Raw genomic sequence first — 16,465 nt, 5'->3', positions numbered from 1 at the left:
TGAAAGAAGTGACAAGATGGGTTGTTTTAGAAAGACTTTGATGAACAAATAGCAAATAAAGTAAGCAGAATAATTTGTATTAATAAAGAGAGTGACATGAGCAGAATGATTTTTAGTATAAAACATGGCTTTGCACAGACAGAAAAATGTGAAAGATATACAAACTCCTATTAATAGCAACATGACCAATAATTATTCAAAATGATTGGTGGTGAGCCATGTTCCTTACTGAGAGGGAATGGATTCAAGATTGAGACTTTTTTTCTTTTTACATATTGACAAAGGTGTAATTTTCTGAATGTGTAGCTTTCTTATTAGATTCCTCTCCACATATCATTTTGAGGAGAAGGAACATTGTGGTGATCAGTGATCTGGTTCCTCTCCCCCAAATTAAAACACATGAGAACAGAAGGACAGCCAGAAGGAATTACAGATAAACAGGACAACTTATAAAATTATGTGTTGTTTATTATAGTTTAAGTAAAAGAGCAAGCTCTGCAAAGAGTCTTAGTTTTAAGACAATCTAATTCTTCAGTACATAGAAAAGTATTTGGGAAACACCTCAGAAGCTTGCCTTCATTGACCTTTAAAGCCCTTGGTAGCTTGAGAGAGAGAAAATCCTCAAAGTCTTAAGAGGAGACCCCCAAATCTTTGCAAACTCCTGGCTCAGGAGACATGATTTTCACTGAGAAGTTACAGTTGTTTTAATGTCCAATAGCCAAGAGAGTTAAGCTGGGCTCAGAACTCCACATGAAGGCTATCACTTGGTGAAGGAGATTAATACGACTTCAGTGATCCTTGGGTAGCAAAGGAATGCCTTCATTAAGCAGGTGATCTAAGCAATGCAAAAAAAAGAACAGTTGTACCTCAGAGTTGAACACTTCTCTTTTATTCCCAGAACAGACCAAGCACATGAAAGCCTACAACTACAAACTCACGTTACAGTGTGCAGGTGAGCTTAATCCTCACCAATGCCTTCCTCCTCCCTCATCTCTGTAATGGACCCGACTTCCAAATGCTTCCTTCAGCTTTCTCAGGTAAGGGGCTGCTTGTGTAAAGTTGTTGCAGATGGGAGGAAGCCCCTGGAGAGGGGAGTTCCTGGGAGCCTATAAAAGGAACCTTGCTAAGGGTGAGTTAGAGGGAGAAGTTCTTCCCAGAAGTATGGGGCCCACTAGGGATTAGCTTTCTGCAGCTTTGCTGCTTGCACCAAGTATTAGGTATGGGAAAGAAAGATTTCCTCTTTCCTTTTGTTACTGGGCTAGATGTTCTTGAACCTTTTTCCTTCAAGTCTCATTTGGAACTCAGCCCAAACGGGTTTGGGGTCTCTCCTCTGGATCTCTCAAGCAAAATACTCCCTCTCTTTTCTCTCAGAACAAACTTTTCTTTGGAAGGCCAGGAAGAAGTGGATTTAAAACTCAGGCGGGAGGCAGAACAGAGATGGAGAATACTCTTTGTTCCTGAATTTCCAGCTCAGTGTATAGTGGTCTAGCAGATGTTTGATAGCTGTGGGTATGTGAAAGGAGCTGATGATTAGGCAAGCTCCTTTTCCTTTCTAGACCTCAGAATTTCTCACCTCCCAAAGAAGTGTTGAAGTAGATGGTCTTTAGGAACATTTCCTTCTTCCTGTTCAAGGAGAACCTTAATCCAAGGGTTATTTAAATGTCAACTGATCCAGCTGATTGAGAGGCATGGGTGAGTAGGAGTGAAAGATTAACATCAGGGTTATTATGCAAGGATTGTCTTTTCCTTGTTTCTCTTTGAGTTAATGACTTTAATTAGAGAAGGCTGGTTAAGGAGATTGTTTGGATTTTGAACCTCCACTTTAAAGAGCTATTAAGTCAGTTAGGCAATCTAGTACAATCGTGTTTTTGCAGCCGAGAATGAAGGTGAAGGGATTGGGGTAAGGTCACACAACTAGGTAAAACCAGGTATCTCAACCCAGAGACCCTTAGTAAAAATCCAGCATACCCGTTTTAATCCCTTAATCCTCAATTATTGAAGGACAACCCCCTATGAGGGCAGATTCAAACCAAGAGCTGGATATCCCTCGTTTAGTCAGATCGGAAGGATCCTAACTAGGGTTTCTACTTTCTAAAGTGTCTCGGAGTGTCCTGTGGGATGTTAAGGGGAGGGAGACACTTGTCCTCAGTTACCAGAAAAGATAGTGGCCACCTAATCCTGGCCCTGCTAATTTAGCCAAGTTAATTATGGGAAGTTCACTTGACTGGAGGATCTACTTAACCCCTGATAGCTGAGAGATAAAAGCCAATATCCCCACAATCTATGAGCTCTCCATTCCCTTGGTGCAGGAAACTTGTTGTATGGAGACTCCATCTCCAAGCACAAACTGATTATACTTCTGGCTTAGTTTAACGGCGGCTAGATGATGTAGTCCATAAGAGCACTGGGCCTGGAGTCAAGTAATCCCACCTTTCTGAATTTTAAATCCAGTCGCAGGCACTTTATTAGTTTCTGCAAGACATCTAGGTAGCACAGTGGATACAGCACCAGCCCCGAAGTCAGGAAGTACTGAGGTCAAATCTGGCCTCAGGCACTTAGTACTTCTTAGCTCTGTGACCCAGGGCAAGTCACTTAACCCCAATTACCTCAGGAAAAAGATGACTATGCCAGTTCAATGCAAATTTTGAAGGTAGATTAATCCCGCAGTTTTGATTAGCCAAGATGTTGTGATCATGAGAACCATTTCAAAGACTGAACTGCCTTGGGAAGTGGAAAGAGGCAGAGTTCTGTCTCTTGGGAGGTTCCTAGTAAAGCTGGAGGGCTCCTTTTCCCTTTACAGAGGGCTGTAAAATACAGGGATTCTTGTTCAAGTGTTACTTGGGCTGCATAGCCACAAAGGCACTTCCAATTGAGAGATCCTGTAAAATACAGGCCTGGTCCATGTGTCTTCTTGCAGACCACTTTTTGGTTCTGGGGAGCTCTGAAGGACACTTACAGCATCTGTTCCTCCTTTCTACCTGCAGCCTACTTGAGCACAGAACAGAAAAATGCAAACAGATGTACCGGCCAAAACCCATGCTTAGAGAGGTCCCCAGCACTGCTTGTGTGAGAGAGAGGAGACCGTTGGGACCATCTGCCCCTAAGCAAAAAAGATTCAGATTCAATAACTTAAAATTGATGCAAAAGTTGTTTCTATCAGGCATTCTGTGACAACACCAAGTAAAGCACATGATTTTATTTAATGTAGCTGTGATAGGGATGAGAAAGAGACTGCTTGGCTTGTGAGATACAGCTTGGCATTTGAATGAAAATCTGTCAAACATTTATTAAGCACCTAATATTTGCACAGCAGTTAAGTCCTGGGCAAGCCGTGTCAGTTATGGTTTGGGTGAGTCACAAATTCTTTGTGAAATAAGTCAGTCGGATTAAATGATCTAAAACTTACATTCTATATCCAAAAGAAAATAAAAGTATGATGGGGAAGGAAGTAGGGGATGAAAAAGACTGACAAAAATATCAGTCATGAATATTTTTATTTGAAATGTGTAAGAATAAACCACAACAAGGCATAACTTACTTACCTAGAGCCTGTGAAAGTAACAAGAGCTAACTGGAAAGCAGAGTGGCCAAGTGGTTCCCACCTTTAGAGAAAAGTGAAGCAATTGTGGCCGCACTTAACACAGCACCTGGCACATAATATGTAGAGTGACTGACCAAGAGGTGGAAAGAATTTCCGGCTTGCCATTGTCACACAGCTCTGCCTTGCTTCCATGGGCTCTCTCTCCATCCCTGCCTGGTCATAGGCCCCTGGCTCTTCTGCTTCTATCCTTCCTGGGTGCTAAGCATTCTCTCCAAATGTTCTCCAGAGCATTAGGGGAAAAAAAGGTCAAAATATCAAGGAAAATAATGGGGACAAAATAACAAAGGAAGGTAGTGTAGCAATATCAGATCTCATCAAAACCATCTGGTGTTGGCCAAGAAATTGTGAATAGGAAAAAGAAATTAGGTACATAAGTTATAATAGCCAAAGACTGTAGTAATCAACTGTTTGATGAACCCAAAGACTTGAGGGATAAGAACTCACTATTTGACAAAACTGGGGGGGGGGTGGGCGCGGAATTGGACACAAACTATGTATAGACCAGTATCTCTTACTTTATGCTAAGATAAGGTCTAAATGGCCATGTGATCTAGAGATAAAAGGGGACAAGGAAATTAGAAGAACAAAGAATTATCTATCAAACTTATGGGAAGAGGGAATATTTTTGATCAAATAGAGAGAACATTACAAAATGCAAAAAGATCATCTTGATTAAATTAAATATAAAAAGCTTTTATTACAAATCAAACACTACCAAGACCAAAAGGAAAGCAGAAAGCTAGAAAACAATCTTTACAGTAAGAGGCTCCAATAAAATCCTCATTGGTGAAATATGAGCCAAATTTATAAGAATAAAACTTACTCCCCAATAGATAAATCAAAGGATATGATCAGGCAGATTTCAAATGAAATAATCAAGGCTTTCTCTAGACAAATGAAGAAGTGCTCCAAATCACTTGATTAAAGAAATGCAAATTAAAACAACTCTGAGATACCACTTCACCCCTATCAGATTGGCCAATATGACAAAAAAGTAAAGCGATAAATGTTGAAGACAGGGAAAATTGAAACACCTAATGTAGTATTGGAGTTCTGAACTGATCCAACCATTCTCAGTTATTTGGAACTATACTCAAAGGGCAACTACACCGTGCATCCACTTTGACTGGACAATACCACTACTAGATCTGTATCTCAAAGAGATCACACAAAAAGGAAAGGACATACATACATAACTATATATGCATATGCAAAAATATTTATAACAGTCCTTTTTGGGGTGGGAAAATATTGGAAATTGAGGGGAAACCCATTAATTGGGGAATGGCTGAATAAGTTGTGGTATAGGAATATAAAGGAATATTATTGTGCACTAAGAAATGAACAGGCAGATTTCAGAAAAACCTGGAAAGGCTTGTACAAACTGTGATACAAAGTGAAAAGAGCAGAACCAGGAAAACACAGTGCACAGCATCAGTAACATTGTATGGTGATCAACTATGAGTAACTACTCTTCTCTACCACAAAATGATCTGAGACAAGTGCAAAGAACTCATGAAAGAAAATCCTAGCCATATCCAGATAAGGAACTGACAGACTCTGAATGCAGAAGAAGCGTTTTTTTGTTTTCCCATTTTTTCCCTTTGATCAGCTTCTTCTTTCACAACTGTGACTAATGTTGAATTGTGTCTTACATGATAGCTCAGTTATAAACTAGATCAAACTACATCCCTTCTCCAGAAGAGGGGAGAGGAAGGAAGGAGGGAGAAAACTTGGGAATTCAAAATCTTGTAAAAACAAATGCTGAAAAGGAAGGTGGCCTAGCCATACCAGATTTAATCCCATGTTTATTAAGAGGCAGTCTTCAAAATCGTTGGTTGGACTAAAAGTAGAGAATAGTGGAATAGATGAAGTATACAAGACATAATGATCAATGACTATAGTGATTAAGTGTTTGATTAAACCCAAAGATGCCAGTTTCTGGGCTGAGAGCTCTCTATTGGATAAAAATGGCTAGGAAAATTGGAAAATACTATGGCAGAAACTAGGCCAGCCTTCTGGTAGTGGAAGCGGAGAAAGACAAAGGACTGGCAGCAGGAGCTTAAACTCTCGGAACCAACTCGAGAGATAGGCCTCTAAGAAATCTAACCGGGGCACAGGAAAGAGACAAGACTTGGAAAGCGACAATAAAGGATTTGGACTTTAATACCTGGCTGCATTTGGGGTGATTACTGAACTGAAAGGAAGGCTCTTCCCAGAAGCCCCCAAGAAAACTGCTCCCTGAGAACATGACATTTTAGAGAGAATATTACAGACAATCCTCTTCCACTATCATGCAATTGTCTACTTCTGCCTTTTGCATCACTATCCTTTTGTTTATAGGATTTCCCCCCTCTTTCTCTTCTTTTCTCCCTTTAGATTGTGAATCCCTTGACAGCAGAGACTGTCCTTTGCCTTTCTTTGTATTGCCAATGCTTAGTATAGTGCCCAGAATATGGCACTAATTAAAGGTTTATTTAATGTCTAATATTTTTAGTTAAATTCATTGCTTGTATTTTTAGCTAGACCTTGGATTTTATTGTCATAGGAAATTCCTGATAAACTCCTACTACTTATATAAATTGCCACCCGTTTTGTAATTTAATTTTAATGAATTGTTAGCTTTGGAATAGTGAGGAACTTAGTGCTTTGCCTAGAAGCACACAGGCAGTACCATGTCAGAGACAGCAATTGAAACCAACCAGCCTACAAGGTCAAACTGTTGCTTAAGACTTTGAAACCTGCAAATTCAATCCTAATGAACTCATTGACTGACTTGTTAGAAATAACCTCTATAGAGATTCTCTATAGAAAGGCTCTTTTACCCTCTGACTAAAATAATATAGGACAAAGTCGTTACTCTTGGCAGTGGGTAAGTTCAATTCTAACTAACAGCTTGTTCTGACTATTTGTGCATTGTGATAGCTGTTATTTCACCTTATATTCTTATGTTACTGAGCTCTTACCTGTTTTCCACAATTGTGATAATATTCATCTCTGTGTGAATGAGATAGCTTTTAAAAATAGCACTCTACTTCCGGAAGCAATAGATTGTGAGTTCCTGAAGAGCCAGGACTGTCTTTTCTCTCTCTTTATATCTCCAATATGTGTGGCCATTCTCAGGTTGGACAGATTATGCAATGACAGGCGCACTAATGCATTGTTGCTGCTTGAATCAGAGAATGGGACAATCATTTAAAAAAGAAATATGGAATTATGCAAATGAAGTAATTAAAATGTTCCTATCCCTTGAACCAAAATATCCCTTTTGCAGCTTCTTAATATTCTGCTTGGCACACAGTAAGCACTTAAAATGTTTTCTAACAGATTTGTTCACTCTGAACAGTGATGAGTCTTCCCATTCTGTATATGATGTCTTAGCCACCCAATCACTGCTAGAATTAGAAATTGTGAATGTAACTGACAGGCCTGAGAGATGGGATCTATTCTAATAAGGAAACCTGATGAGAGATCACAGATATGAGACAGATGAGAATTTAATTAGGGGGATGCAGAATTGGTTGAATGACTGGACTGAAAAAATAATCATTACTGAATCCATGGGGCACCTCCAAAGAGCTAGCCTCTGACATAAATTGTTGAAAATTTTAATCCATTACTTGGTTTGAACTACGTGTCATTTGTGAAAAATTTGCAGTTAACATAAATCTGAGATCTCCATTTTTAATGAAATTACATCTCAAAGGGAAATTACACCAACACATACACACATGTATATATGCCTCTGTGCATATATGTATATGTATAAATATACACACATATATTTGGGTTTAAAAATGCAGGTTCATAAAAGTAAATCAATAAGCCAGTTGAATAGAATCTATATAAAAATCTAACTTTTTTTAGATTGTTTAAAATTATTCAATAGTGCGACATGACAGCAAAAAAGACTGTTTCCGTCTTGATTTTCCACTTTATTTCCTACTAGGATACCATGGTCTAAGAACACTTCTCACAAAGGTTCTTCTTTTTCTTCTCACAAAATCAAAGTAGCCCTCCAAATCACACTTCATTAATTTCTGCTATCCTTCTAATTGGAGGGCAGCAGAGTGGAGAACCCCTCCTGAATCTGCCCTGAAAAAGGGCACTCAAACCACCCATATAATCATTTCCCACACTGTTACACTCCTTTGGACCTTACCATCATTCAGTTTCCCTTTTGTGTTGTCTTCCCTCATGAGATTATAAGTTTTTTGAGAGTAGAAATGGCCTTTCTTTTTTGGGCATCTGTCTGGTACATATCAGGCATTTAAGGTTTGTTGAGGAAGTGAGTGTCCCTCATTGGAAAAATGAAGAAATTGAATTACCTGGACTCTGAGGTTTTTTCCAAGTCTGCATGATCTTAAGGTTAAACTACATTAAGAATACTTCCATAGTTAATTTGCATTGTGATACAAAAGCAACCAATTGCCATGGGGATATTTTATAGAATTTTCTAAATAATAAACAAAATTACTTTGGAAAAACACAAAAATAAACCACCAAAGGAAACGATGGAAAGAGGTAAATGTGAAGGGGAAATGGCACAAGCAGACCTCCAAATCCTATCATAAGGCAGTAGTGTTCAAAACCTTCGGTTTTTGTTAAAAACTAAACAAAACAAAACAGATGGATCAATGGAATAAACTAGAAAATAAAGAATTAGATAAAGTGGGTCCTAATAGGTGAGTGTCTGATAAATTGGAAAACATAAAATTAATTGAGCAAAGAAATGCACAAAAACAACAACAAAAACAATTGGAGAGAAAATTGGAAAATAATCTGGCAGCGATGAGTTTAGACCCACACCTCTATAATACGTTCTAAATGGATATGTGACCTTAATATGAATGATCAGGAAAATATAGATGAGAAGCAGATCATATGATTCTCACAACTATGGTTAGGAAAAGTATATTTAGTCAAAGAAGAGATGGGGTAATGAGAGAGGATGAAACAGGGAGTGTGGATTACATGAAATTGGAAAGCGTCTGCACAGACAAAATGAATGAATCTAGGATAAAAAACAAGGTGGTCAAATGGGGGAAATCTTAATATTCAATTTGTCTAATAAGATTTTGTATCAAAACATATAAAATATATATATTTATAGTTTACACATATGCATGTATTTGTGTTTATAAAACAGACATTCCCTAAGAGAGAAATGGTCAACACTAACAGGTTTTGAAAAATACCCCTAATCACTAAGAAGAGAAATGGGTATCAAAAGAACCCCGAGGTTTCACGTTACATCCTGCAAGTTGGCGGAAGATGACAAAATCACGTGGGAGTTCTCGGCTTGTTCAGATTGTGGAATGACAGGTGCACTGATACATTGCTGCTGGAACTGAAGAACGGCAAGAGCATTTTGAAAAGTAACATGGAATTGTGTAAGTGAACTAACGAAACGGTTCCTGTCTTTTGAACCAAAAACTCACTTCCTGGACTTGAAAGCGCCAAAAAGCTATTGATAGGGGGGAAAATCCCCCCCCCCCCCAACACACACACCTAAATATTTATCAGCAACACTTTCTGTGCAGGCAAAGAAGTGGAAACAAGGTAGAAGCAATGTCTGGATAAATCTTGGTACCCAAACGTAACAGAGTATCGGTGTGTTGTAACAACAATGGCCTATGAGATGAATACAAAGGATGGAAAGATTTATAGGAACTGATGGAGAATGGAATAAGCAGAGCCAAGAAAACGAGGCCCGGGGACTACACCAATGTCAACGGAAAGCACCAGCAGACACGGAAAAGAATGAGAAAGGGAATTAACAAGATTATCGCCATAAAGCTCCATCTGAAAGAAGGGATGTGAGGGCCCCAATTCATCCCTTCTTCACGGTATCAGCTGGTGCCGACTGCGCCTCTTTCAAGTTGTGGGAGCCAGTCTTCTCTCGCCTCTTTTGCAGTTTTCCTTCCTCCGCAGCCCACGCGGACAGAGGCTTTTCAAAATGAGAGGGGGAGGAAAGGGCTGGAGAAATGGGGGGGGGGGGTCGCACTGGCGCAGAGGGGAAGGGGAGGAGAAACCGGGACGAAGAGCTGATTGCGCTGGCGCTGCTTCGAGCACGCACGCACGCCCGCCCGCCGGAGCGCGGAGACCGACGCTGTTGACAGCTGCAGCTGGACTGCAGTTCTCTCCTTCGGATTTCTTTTTCTTCCCCTGACCCCTCCCCACTCCACCCCGCCCCCTCCCCCCCTTGCCCCTCTCCACCTTCTAGTTGCCTGTTCACAATGTTTCTCTGCTTCTCATCTCCTGTCCCCGGAGTGGGGGGGGGGGGGGGGGGAGAGGAGTTTTTTCTCTCTCCAACCCCCCCTTCTCGCCGCCCCTCCCGCCCCCGTCCAAACTCCAGGTGCTCCTTCTATAATACTCCTCCCCTCCAATTGGGGAGTGGGGGTGGGATACAGGGGTAGGGGGCGTCCAGAGGCGGAGAAGGAAAAGGAGTGGAAGAAGTATAGGATTGTGCAGAGGGGCCCCGTCGCCAGCCCTCCTTTCCTATTACCCTCTTTCTCCCTTCTCTCCTCTTCCTCCGCCCCAATAACAATCCAACCACTTAGGGGTCCAGTCCCAGGCCAACATCCCCTCCCGGCCTGTCTCCTCCCTCTCCCTCTTCGCCAGGAGGCAGCCCGGACCTAGGATGGCGTCACCTCCGGCCTGCACCGGGTCTGAGGACCAGTGTCAGCTTGTCCCGGAGCTTGGAAAGTGAGCGTCCTTGCCTGGCACCCGCAGGGGCCGAGCCGCGTCACCCCGATCATTTTCCCTGGCCTGGATATTGCCGGTCTGTACCAGGAGGCTGTATTTAAACGTGCCTGGAGGGAAAGCACTCTGGCCAGGGGGGATCCTTGTTTTGTGTCTGTGCGCGCTTTAAAGATTACGGAGAGACCTTTTCTTCTTTCACAACATGACTAAGGAAATAGTTTTTACATGACTGCACATATACAATCTGTTATACCACAGTTCTCTTTAAGTGTTCTGACTTGGTTTCCCTGAACTAGTTTCCTTTGTCTCAATTTCCTTAACTGTTTTGTCAAATCCCTTAGTCGTAAAAACCCACTCTGGTCCATTAAGGTTGGGAACCGTTTACTCTAAGGTTATAAATTGCTAGCAAGATAAACAAGAGAGCAGAACTCCTGTCCTCAAGAATTTATAATACCCCTCTAAAATATTCCAAGATACCTCACTGACATCTTTATCTCTGGGTATTCAGACATCCTGTCTCTGGGCTTTTAGGATTTATGGCCTCCCCTATTCTGACAGGAACTTTTGCGCCTTTTTTACTTTCTTTGTCTCTAAAGAATATTTAAGGTCCTGAGATACACCCATTCTTTGCTGCATTCTTTGAGATGACAGCCCTGGGACCAACATGGATTCCTTGGTCCCAGTATATCTCTATCTGACTGGATAATTTGAGACGAGAGTCCTGTCCAGTCAATTATACTCTCCAATTAATAAACTATTGAAAACTCTCTAATCTCTCTCCTGCCTCAGTTTCTCCGGCATTACAATTTGGAGGTCCCACCGAGATATAAAGGGAAACTGAGTCATGGATTGAAGATTAGAGGCCTTTCGGTCTCCACCTAGGCCTGAGGAGGCTCAGGATCTGGGTCTATTCCTTAGGAAAAGATCAGCACTCTGGACAACTCCAGAGCCTCTGGGGAAAAGGAAGCAGCCTCAGCCGGCCTACGGTGGACAACGGAATCGATTCGGCATTTGGGAGAGTAAGTCTGTCTGGGTCCTCTTTGGGGTACCATCTGGTTCTGTCTGGGTCCTCTTTGGGGTACCATCTGGTTCTGTCTGGGCTGTTGTTAGCAACCTGGTCTCGGAATATTGCCGACGGGTCTACAAAAATTCTGAAGCGGGTGTTTTCTAGGACGCTGGAAAATATCTTCTGGGTTTGTGTTAACTGTGTGTTCTATGTTCTGTGTGATTTGTCTGTCTGTTTTGTTAGTTGAAAAATTTTAAGAACAAAGTTGCAACTGCGCTTAGTAAATTGGAGCTCCACGCGTGTCTGTGTGTGTCTATTTGCTTTGCATTTTGTGTGTCTATGTTAAAAGTTAGCAAGCTTGTAAGAGATAAGAATTCAGCCTGTGTTGCAGGCTTAGAAAACATCAAGAAGCTTGAAAAATCTTTCTCACGGGGGCTAGGTAGGGCTAGCACTGAGGTGCTGACTTCTGCTCCGTTGCTTTCTCTCGCCCCTATTATCTTAGTGGCTTCCCCTGCGTTGCCTTCTCCTGCTCCCTCCCTGCCTCTTCTCTCTCAGCTGCAAACAGATTTTCCTCAGGTGTGGGTAGAAAATCTAGCCACTGCCTCTCCTGTTTCTGTTAAGCAGTACCCTATGTCAACAGAAGCCCCTTTGGATTTTGGAAGGGAAATAGGGAATTCAAGGTGAAACAAACTTCTCTCTGGGATGGAGGTCCTGAAAACAGCCCCTAGTCTGTTTGCTGATTTAAGAGCTTTGTTAAGTTTTAAGAACAATGGTTGAGGAACTGGGGAATTGGGCTATTTGAAAATCTGCTAGTGGTTTTAAAACTTTTAACCTGATGTACTAATTTTGGAAGTGAATGGAATTTGTTCCTCTCTTGGCTTTTCAATGGATAGATCCCCGAGGGGAATTCTCAGGGCAGCTTACTTGGACTAGGCTGCCTAAGAGTTTTAAAAACTCCCCACTACTAAAAAGCAGGGTGGGGAATTCTTGGGAACAGCTGGATACTGTAGATTGTGGATTCCCTCTTTTGCTGAGATAGCAAATCCCCTTTATTCTGCTACAGCCGGTCAGGGTCCCCTTGTGTGAGGCTGGGCTGAACAATCTGCCTTTGATCATCTCAGGAACGCCCTCACCAAGGCCCCAGCCCTACCTTTTGTGGCGGAAGCTAGGGGGATTGCGAAGGGCGTCCTGACCCAAATGCTTGGCCCCTGGCATCGGCCTGTTGCATATCTCTCCAAGCGCTTAGATTCGGTAGCAGCTGGATGGCCCCCCTGTCTTAGGGCCATAGCCAGCGACTGCTCTCCTGGTAAAGGAAGCTGACAAACTTTCCTTGGGCCAGTCTCTCTCTATCTCTGCCCCTCCCTCTGTTGAGGCTCTGCTCAGGTCTGCCCTTGATAGATGGCTCTCTAATGCTCCCATTATCCACTATCGGGCCCTGCTTCTAGATCACCCTCGCCTCACTTTCTCCAAATCGTCCGCCCTGAACCCTGCCGCCTTGCTCCCAGATCCTGGTTCTGGCCCGGCTCCTCTGCATGACTGCTTCCAGCTCCTTGAGGAGTCCCAGTCAGGAAGGTCTGACCTTTCTGACATTCGGCTGAAAAACCCTGACTTGATTCTTTTTACAGATGGGAGCAGTTTTGTTGTGGGGGACACCCGTGTTTCTGGGGCAGCAGTGGTAAACTAGCCCTCTCTCTATGGTCTTCTTCCTTCCCCCCTGGATCTTTTGCCCAGAAAGCGGAGATTGTAGCATTGACTCAGGCACTGCGCATTGCAAAGGGTAAATCAGCTAATATTTACACTGACAGTCATTATGCCTTTGCAACGGCTCGTGTCCATGCCTCTCTCTACAAAGAAAGGGGCCTATTGACATCCTCTGGGAAGGAAATTAGGGATAAGGCAGAGATACTTTCCTTGCTAGATTCTATCTGGTTGCCCCGCTCTGTCGCTATTATCCACCGTTCAGCTCACCAATCCGGTGAAACAACGGAAGGAGTGGGAAATCGGGCTGAGGATGCAGCGTCTAGAAGAGCTGCCACCTCCTCGCCCACTTCTTCCCTTCCTCTGGCAATCTCTCCCCTCCCCCCTGTTTCTGTTTGGACTTGCATGATTTCACTCATTTGGGGGAAAAGAAAATGCATCAGTTATTGAGCAGATATTATATAAAGGATGTTAGCCAATTGATCAGAAGTTATATAGATGCAACACTTGCGCTAGAGTAAATATGAAAAGAATTAAAGAGGCTCGTGTGGGAATCAGGTTTAAGGGACATATCCCCGGGGAGAGATGGGAAGTAGATTATATTGAGGTACAGCCGTCAACAGCTGGCTACAAATATCTGTTGGTTTTGTAGCTACTTTCTCAGGGTGGACAGAAGCTTTCCCCACCCGAAATGAAATAGCTCTCACAGTGGTTAAGAAAACAAAAACTTTTAAAAACAGCTGTATTCGTTTGATTCAGTTTGTTACCTTCTGAAATATATTGAGTTATTTGTTAACATAAGTTGTACTTTAAATCCAGCTCTGCTGGACATGTGCGGGTTTTGTGGAGGTTTGGGCTATTCAGGTTTTTTGAAGGAAAAAGGAAAGAGGAATGCAGGTGATTTAGGAAGAACTGAGTTGTAGGAGAAATTAAAGGTTTGCATGGTTTTAGGAAGCTGAAAGAAAGACTTTGGGGAGTAGGTGAAGAGGTGGGGGAGGGAGCCACCCACCCCCACTGCCTTCTGCCACTAGGTTGGGTAAATTCTTTAAGGAGGTTGTTCAAGTATGTAGCTAGAGAGAAAGAGGAAATTGGAAATGGATGGATTTGGGAAGAAACCTGATTTTGGGAAACGGATGGGCTAAATCTTGAAAAGGATCCCCATCTAGGACATTGTGTGGGGAACCTGAGGGAAGTCTTTTTTCCAGGGGGCTGGAGTGGGGGAAGGGCGGCCACATGGAATTCTCTCCTCCCCTCTCCCCTAAGTGTGTTTCTGCCGTTTTTCTTATCTGATTATGGTGGGCAGCAAACTGTGCTTTAAAGTAAGCATGTTACTTTTAGGTTAATTGACTGAATAGTTGTTCTTTGATTTAAAAAAAAAAAAAAAAAAAGGTTTCTTGGTTGAGGAATATGGTCATAAATGTGATCCATACTTTGGTAGGATTATTTCTAAAAGTTTAATTGCTATGTTAAAAGAAACTTCTTGAATTCTTTTATGTGGAATTGGGTATTTTGTATAAGTTTAAATTGATTGTATTGGGTCATCCTGAGGTTATTTAAAGGGCCTCTGAACATATAGTTTCTTCTTTGTCCTTTTGGAAATGTTTCTTGTTATGGACAATGTAATTTAGGATATTTTTCTATGTATTGGGTATTTTAAAAGCAAAATGATTTGTATGTATAATGTTCACTTATGTAACATCTACCTAGATATGATCATTGTTCTGAGCTGTGAACTTACTGAGACTAACTTTCTTTCTGTTATTACTATAAGGTTATGATAAATAATTGTTTAGGAGTCATCCAAAATTTGATTAATGGAATTTGTTATTGGGGTAAAATTTCTTGGGCTTATAGTTAATGCTATTTGGGAGTTTTAAAGCTTCACCTCAGTTACTGGGACGATTGATTGGACTAAAACTGGGTTAAGGTTAGTTTATGCTGTATGTGCCGAAGGTTGAGTTTTGACTGCTTATGTTATGTTATACTTATGTTCTTGCATTTTTTCCTTCTGTAACTGATCTCTATGATCAGAGCAATGGTCAACAGAAACTGTTAATGCAATTCCATTATGTCATGCTTTGCTATTTTCAGTCTAGTTATATGTAATCATTGTATCCTAAATGCTTGGGCAACTAAGTATTTGGCCTGGTCATCTCTCTGTTACTGGAAACAATTTATTTTGGCCTCCTCTTATTTTGCAGCAGTCTGGTGAACTGAGTCTATCTGAGACTGATCTAATCTTTATTTGTTAGATTTGTGTTTATGTTCTAGATTTTAGTCAAATTAGAGATATTGACTTGCTTCTGGAACCTGGATCAGCCTGGATCAGCTTTGACTGTCAGCATGGCACACCCACCCTCTGCATGGAATGAAAGCCTCCTATCGCTTCACAGTCTGAAGCATGGACTGCATCCTGCATCTACTGTACTTTGGACTGATATGAGGGACTTTGGGAATGGTTGATGACTGACTGTTAAACCTTGCCTGGGTCATCTATTACTGTGTGTTTAAGATTTGGGATGGGATTTGTTGAAACTGTGTAATTATTGCTGTTATGTTTGAGGAATTTTTAGGAAATGCTACTGTATTAGTCTGTTATGTATAGGGATTTTGATTCACTTTTGGGATTTAAATGGGGAATGGTCATTTGATAATTCCTTTCTGTGAGAGAAAAAAAAAAAAAGGGAGGAAGAGATAGAACATTTGGGAAATTGGTATTTTTTTTTCCAAAATACCTGAAAGAATGGGAAACCCCTATGTCCTATTCACTTGGCCTTAGGCACTTCAGCCCCACCCCCCATCTCACTAGTTCAGATTCAATTTGGATGTTTTAGCTTTAGAATCCCTTATTTTGTTAAAATTGCCCTGGCAGACTCAGTTTTGGGGAATTATTTTTTTAGAAAAGTTTTAGAAATCAGACACCTGACTTAGGATGGCAGTCTCTCTGATTTCTGTTCTTCCATTCCTGTAACCCCAATGAAGTATTTCAGCATTTCAAAGGACCTTGAAATTTGGCATGAGGCACCTAAAAGTGTGGAGTTTGCCTGCCTTGATGGTCTAACTGTGCATAATCTGCTCAGATATCTGATCCTTTCTGCAGCCCTATTTGTTCCTCTGGGCGGGGACAGGTGAAGCTACTCCAAGCCTTCCCCTTCCCCAGTAGAGAGGGCTGCCTCTCTGATCCAGATCTGTCAGGGGTTAGTAGTTAACTCAGTGCTAAGGACTAATTTCACTCTCCTGTCCCCTCCCCAGTTTGTTCATCTGCTGTCAAATTATGTGAATGCTGCTATAGTTTGTGTAAATTTTGATTAGAGACAGGAAAATCCTTTCTTGTCCAGTCTTCCTTTTTCTGTGTTCACATAGAAAGAGATTGCTTTATGAGTTAAGTATCTTCCTTTTGGTATGGTTTTTGAAAGAGGCCGAACCTAGATTTAAAAGAAAAACAAAAACCAACT

This window comes from Sarcophilus harrisii, chromosome 5 (assembly GCF_902635505.1).
Source record: "Sarcophilus harrisii chromosome 5, mSarHar1.11, whole genome shotgun sequence".
NCBI lineage: Eukaryota > Metazoa > Chordata > Mammalia > Dasyuromorphia > Dasyuridae > Sarcophilus > Sarcophilus harrisii.
Note: the sequence above shows the minus strand (reverse complement) of the source record.